Below are 6,332 nucleotides of genomic sequence, written 5' to 3' on the forward strand. Positions count from 1 at the left end.
ATGACACCTTTTCATGAAACATCTCTAAAAACATCCCAACAAAGGGATTCTAGAGAAATTCGCCGAAAGGTACTTGTACAATGGCATGTCCATCTACAAGGGCGTGTGCGATGCGTCTTCGACGGATGACCCGTTATGATAGGAAATTGATGCAATTTGGCAGGGAAATCGAGAAAATTGGTTTTAGTGCAACAAAGCGCCGTTTAGACATGATGGGTATGGTGGACAATCTTCTTCTCAGAGCACGCAGAGTTCGATCACCACATTTTGATCAACGAGAGGAAACTCTCTAAAGGGAATGGAATAGTGTGCTCATCTCCATGTCAGGGATATATACATTCAGTTTCACTTCCAACGTTTAGTTTTGACGTGTCATGTCTGGCATGCATAGTTCATAAACCCTCTTTATCCACCTGCCCCGCCCTTTCTCCAAAACTCAACCTACTTGTATCGCTCTTATTGTCATGCTAAGCATCTCTCTATTTCTCTTCCTCTCTTTCTTCCTCTCTCCTTCCTTCTATACCCTCTCGTCTCTCCCCCTCTCTCTCTCTGTCTCTCTGTCTCTCTCTCTCTTAGTCTACTGTAACTCTCCCCACCTCTTTTCTTTCCATCTCTCCCTATCTATTTCTATCCCCTGCTTCCCTCTCTGACTATCCCGTCCCATCACTCCTCCCCATCCCATCACGTCATCTCTCATTCCCACTCTTCTTTGCTATCCTTCCTTCTCCCTATTCGTTTTTCTCTACCAAATTCATGTTCCCACTTCTGTGACCATTTGGAAAAATGTGGCACCTCTTCTTCTCCTTTTTTGTGTGTGTACATTATGCAGATTTTTCCTTTTCTATCCCATTTTAAGAGCGCCCTCTTAATGGTATGACAGATTTGGCGTCGTCCTGGTGTAAGTACCTAATATAGGATTCAGACCGTGGAATAGTATCTATCTATCTGAGTATCTTCTCCCGGTTCGGAGGTTGATTGCAACATCTCTCCATGGTATGTATGAGGTAAATGACATCGGTTGTTGAAGCTCGTCGAAGCTTCTAAATGTTGGAGGTATTTTCAAATACTATAATTATGGCAGTCTCTCGTTGCAACTGGAATTAGACCACCATCTTTTCGAAATGAATATATGGATACATACTTAGGTACTAAGGTGCGTATATGCTCTATGACTGGTCTAGTGAGAAACGCCTATAAGATGCTGGTGCGGAGTCGAACACCTACAAAGGGCTAAACTATTTAAGAAGCACATTTAAAGCTTATCTGCCGTAGTTTACAGGAGGGATTAGACCGCTCTGCAAGGTCACTGGACAGGTTGTTATCTCATTAACTCAACTCTCAGTTAACATAAGAAAAAGAGGATCATGGGGGACTAATGGTCACCGATTAGGCAGTGTTTGTTATATAGAGGGCGCAAGTAGCTACCAGTAGTGCAGTGGGCCTTTAAGGGAGATGGTAGTGATTTTCCATGTGCAGTAGGTCATAATTTGCTGACACCAGACTGGGTGGAAATACTATTAATGGGTGTACAAGTCTCGCAAACAGCAAACCCGTAGTCCCATCAAGAAATACCCCTAGTCTCTCGGATACTCTTAGGGTGAGGGAAATGTAACAAAATGACTTATCCATATGGGGCCATTGGTAAAAATGAAGAGCATTACATAAGGCTTTTTAGTCATAAAACTGAAGGCTCGCCCTGGTGATTGACAACACCAGTTATTGGTTAGCACCCGAATGGTGTCGAATTTCCCATGAGATCAACGTTGCGATGACCCGGAAGTTCATGCTACACTGTCGCTCATAAAGGTGGAATATTTTTGTTTTACCCCAATTTACGGAATTATTTTAAAAATAATTTAAAAATAAGAGATCTATATAAAAGTATACATTCTCAGATTTTATTGAATAATAATTTGACAATGTGTATTTTGCGTGACTGCTAAAGCATGTGTATGCTACTATGCTTATCAAATAGGGAACCTACGCCCTTAAGTCATAAATGACAGTAATGAGGATTAATGCCCCACAAAAGGGCACTAATATAGCACATCGACACGGTTTTGATCCTGGGGCCTTACAATTACGAGGCCATTGCTTTGTCACTGAACCATGACTGTACGCAGCGGGGGCTAGGGTAGGGGGCAGTTTCCATAAATAAAAAAACACACAGAAAATGCAATAAATTTTCAATAATTTATTGCATTTTACCCCGGTCCCCAACATAAACAAATCCTCTGGATGGCCATGCATTTTGGCTCAAGGTATGGGCACACAGAGGATTTCTTTCTGTTGGGAACCGGGGTAAAATGCAATAAATTATTGAAAAATTATTGCATTTTCTGTGTTTTTTTTTATTTATGGAAACTGCCCCCTACCCTAGCCCCCGCTGCGTACAGTCATGGTTCAGTGACAAAGCAATGGCCTCGTAATTGTAAGGCCCCAGGATCAAAACCGTGTCGATGTGCTATATTAGTGCCCTTTTGTGGGGCATTAATCCTCATTACTGTCATTTATGACTTAAGGGCGTAGGTTCCCTATTTGATAAGCATAGTAGCATACACATGCTTTAGCAGTCACGCAAAATACACATTGTCAAATTATTATTCGATAAAATCTGATAATGTATACTATTATCTAGATCTGTTATTTTTAAATTATTTTTAAAATGATTCCGTAAATTGGGGTAAAACAAAAATATTCCACCTTTATGAGCGACAGTGTATAAAATGCAATCACAAACTTATTACAAGTTTATACCCATCATCTAATCTCTAACCAGGTTTTCATCCTGAAAGGGAATTCCTTATGCGTGGCGTAATCAAAGAGATTGTGGGTCATACATGAACGCATTTTTTTCTCCTTCCCTTCAATACGGCGTGAAAGTACAGCCCACCCTCGCACCACATTCATGTTGCAGACGACATAATTACGCGGGAGATGCGACGAGATACAAAATTAATTGTGCGTAATCTTCGCGCATCTTCGATTTTCTCTAAGCGAGGATGACGTACCAGAATAAATCCCGTCCTTGGCTCCGTATTTGAGCACCTGCGGGGAATAAAACATCAAATACATCCTGGCGAAAGTCGAAGAGAAAATCCAGTATTCAATGTTTGAATGGTGGACATGGTGGATTATAAAGCGAAGCGGATTTTGACATTTTGTGACGTTCCTTGGGACGGAAGATGGAAACATTAATCCTTGGAAATCGAGTTATGAAATATAAGAATAATGTTAGATGTATGCTAACATGTAAAATGATGATTTGGAGGGGCCTCCAAAATTATGGCTACATTTTGCAGCAGCTTATCATTGATTGATTGGAGGCGGAAAGGGCATATTGCTGTACAGTACATCTTAGTTGCCTCAAGAATAGTGTGTAGAGGTGTCGTGATCGAGTGGATACGTCACCAGACTGTCGATCAAAAGGTCCGCGGCACTAATGCCCTTTGGCACATCATTGATCTACATTTGCCAGACTAAACTCAGGTAATATACCTGGCAGAAATTAATTCCTTGAGATGCTAGAGCGCCGTAATGGCAGCCGTGCTACAGCCAGGGTAATAATCTCCCTCTGCGCCTCAGAATAGTTTACTAGATCGATGGCGCAATACAAATGCTGTAGTATTGTTATAATTATTACTTATACTACTAAAGTCGTGTGTCTGGGGCAGTTACCCCCTACAATTTAAAGTTGCTTTTGTATCCTGTGATTTCGCCCCTCCCCTATTACACAATACAGATCAACGCCCCTTCGAGAACATTGTACGCGAACGGTACACCTCCCCAGTGTTATCGTGATTTAAACAGCACAAACGACGTATTCCTCACGGCTTCATCATTGATGTCACCAGAAATTTGTGTAACCAATTTTAATGACCGTATGTCAGGTGATCTTACCCTCAAATAATTTCGAACTGAAAAGCATCCCATTACTTTGCCCCTCCGCCCCCCCCCCAACTCCTTAATGAAGATCAGCACATCTACAAGGATATACATGTTCTTGAAACAAAGTGCCCACGTCGCTACCATGCTTCAAATTAAGTAACCAATCAGATCAGTTTAATTGCTTCTTGTGTAACCTAATAATTAAGCGCGTCAGTGGCCTTATGTCAGGTGCCTGTTATCCCCGATAATTAGAAATGAGATGTAATTGTCACATGCATTTGCCCGACAGATCAACGCCACGAAAGGCTGCATGAATGTATAGTGTGCGTCACTATGGCAATTGTAACTATTCCCCTCGCTATCATGCTTAGGGATTTAGAAACAACATATTATTCACATGTCACCTCCAAGATAACAAGGACATTGTAACAATTAAATCGGTGTTGCTTCTGAAAGCTTGTGTAAACTACCAATACGACTGATATTTTCAGAACGGCTGTATGTTAGAGTGGATGTTCTAATAATGTCGAAATCAACAATACCGTACATTACCCCCCCCCCCTTCTCATTCATGAAGACAAATCAACGCCTATGCGAGGACGCATATAATAATAGTGTACGTGTATGCCAATTGGCCGAACGTAAAATTTCCCATTATATTCTTCAACCATGTCAATGTTTCAACAATATGCATCAATGTTGCCTCTTGAAGGTTTTGTATAACCTGCAAATAAAATGGCCGTATGTCAGTCAGGGGAGGGGGTGGTGTCACTTTAAAAAGATGTTTTTGCCCCGCCCACTCCTGAATATAGATCAATACCCCTACCAGGTTGAATATGGTGGGTTTTTTTTAGCAAAAATGTACCCCTCTCTCTTCCTAACCCTACGTGCTGCCTCTAGAGAAACTTGTTTAACCTTTTGGCTGGGAGCAGCTTCCCAAACAATATATCGAAGTCAAAAGTGTATCCCGTGCACCTCCTCCTCCCCCCCCCCCCCGCAAGAACATCTCGTGCAGTACGTCACTATCTTGTTGGGTCACTTGTAACCCCTCCCCCTATCCTGCTTGAAACAATGTATCGATCACACTGATGTTGCTGCTACGGATGGTTGTGTAACCTACCAATTAATTGCCGTATGTCTGGCCGGGTGCCCCCCCGCTGAGGCCCCCACCGAGCCAGTGAATTAGGCAGTGCTGGTTCCACAATGCTTCTATGACCTGAAAACAGCTATGTTAATTGGATTTGAATTAAAGAGAGGCGTTAAGGTAATAAGCGGTATGTTATGTGCCGTTAAACGCCACCATAGAGAAGTTGAACAACATTGGCATAGGGTCATAATAAGTAGAAGATATTGTACACACGTTGTACAACACCTAACACTCATTCAATATGCCATAGACAAAATGAACACCCAATTTTTAAATAGATCTTTTAGCTTTTTTATGTCATGTATTTACAGTCATAGGCCTAGGATTTCACTGTACCTGCATAGTTACAGCATGATAAAAGTATCTGATCTGCAAACAAAATCAGATATCCGCGTTTTTAACTTTTTATAAACCTCTGCTATTTGATTTGATTTGATTTGATTTATTGGTTTCTGCATCTTTCTTTAAAGACATTACTTGATTTTTCAATATTTCACGACCACCTTATAGATATATCGACTGCGATGAGAGGCATCGCTGTTTCTATAGGCTCAAGGGGACGTTACATACTGATATGAACCCCAGGCGCAGCGGAGCGACGTAACGTCCCCGAGAGCCAGTATAGAAACAGCTATGCTTCGAATATTAAAGCAGTCGGAAATAGTGCCTGATCGCCAATGAGCCTATCTTGTATCAAAATACAAACTTCTTCTTCGTCTTCTTCTGTTGATCTTCAAATGGCTATGCAGTCTACCCCGATAATTGTATTGGCGTACGTAGGGTGTGAATCTCCTACACACGGTGCCGCCAGTTAACGTCCGATAAAAAAGCATCGTCACCTGTTCGTATCAACCAACATGTCGGTCGATTAACTTCGGTTCTCATGCATTGCTGCTAATTCTTATTTCTGTATCTAGTAGAACAGAAATTAATTCCATTTTATCAGTCTCTTGTTGATAATAAAACAAAATCTCATCGAGTCTCCTTCTTATAAGTATTCACGTTTGGGTGGAGATGGAATGATGTATGTTTTTTGTTTTGTTCTTCTTTTACATGTACCATTCTTGATATTACTACTGAAGTCTGCAAGGAATCGCCTGCTTTATATATTGTTCCTACGTGAAGTTTATCGAAGCCAATCAACTCTACCACCCAACAAAAATGTGTCACAAGTTGTGAATAAATATCAAATGGGAATATGCATGCAGTATACGCTTGGTGAACCATAAATCTTCAGGTGCAGACATAATTCTAGATATTCTATTATAGATAATTTCGAGAATATGTTGGTCAGATC

Source organism: Strongylocentrotus purpuratus, unplaced genomic scaffold (genome assembly GCF_000002235.5).
Source record: "Strongylocentrotus purpuratus isolate Spur 01 unplaced genomic scaffold, Spur_5.0 spur5_scaffold_11, whole genome shotgun sequence".
Classification (NCBI taxonomy): domain Eukaryota; kingdom Metazoa; phylum Echinodermata; class Echinoidea; order Camarodonta; family Strongylocentrotidae; genus Strongylocentrotus; species Strongylocentrotus purpuratus.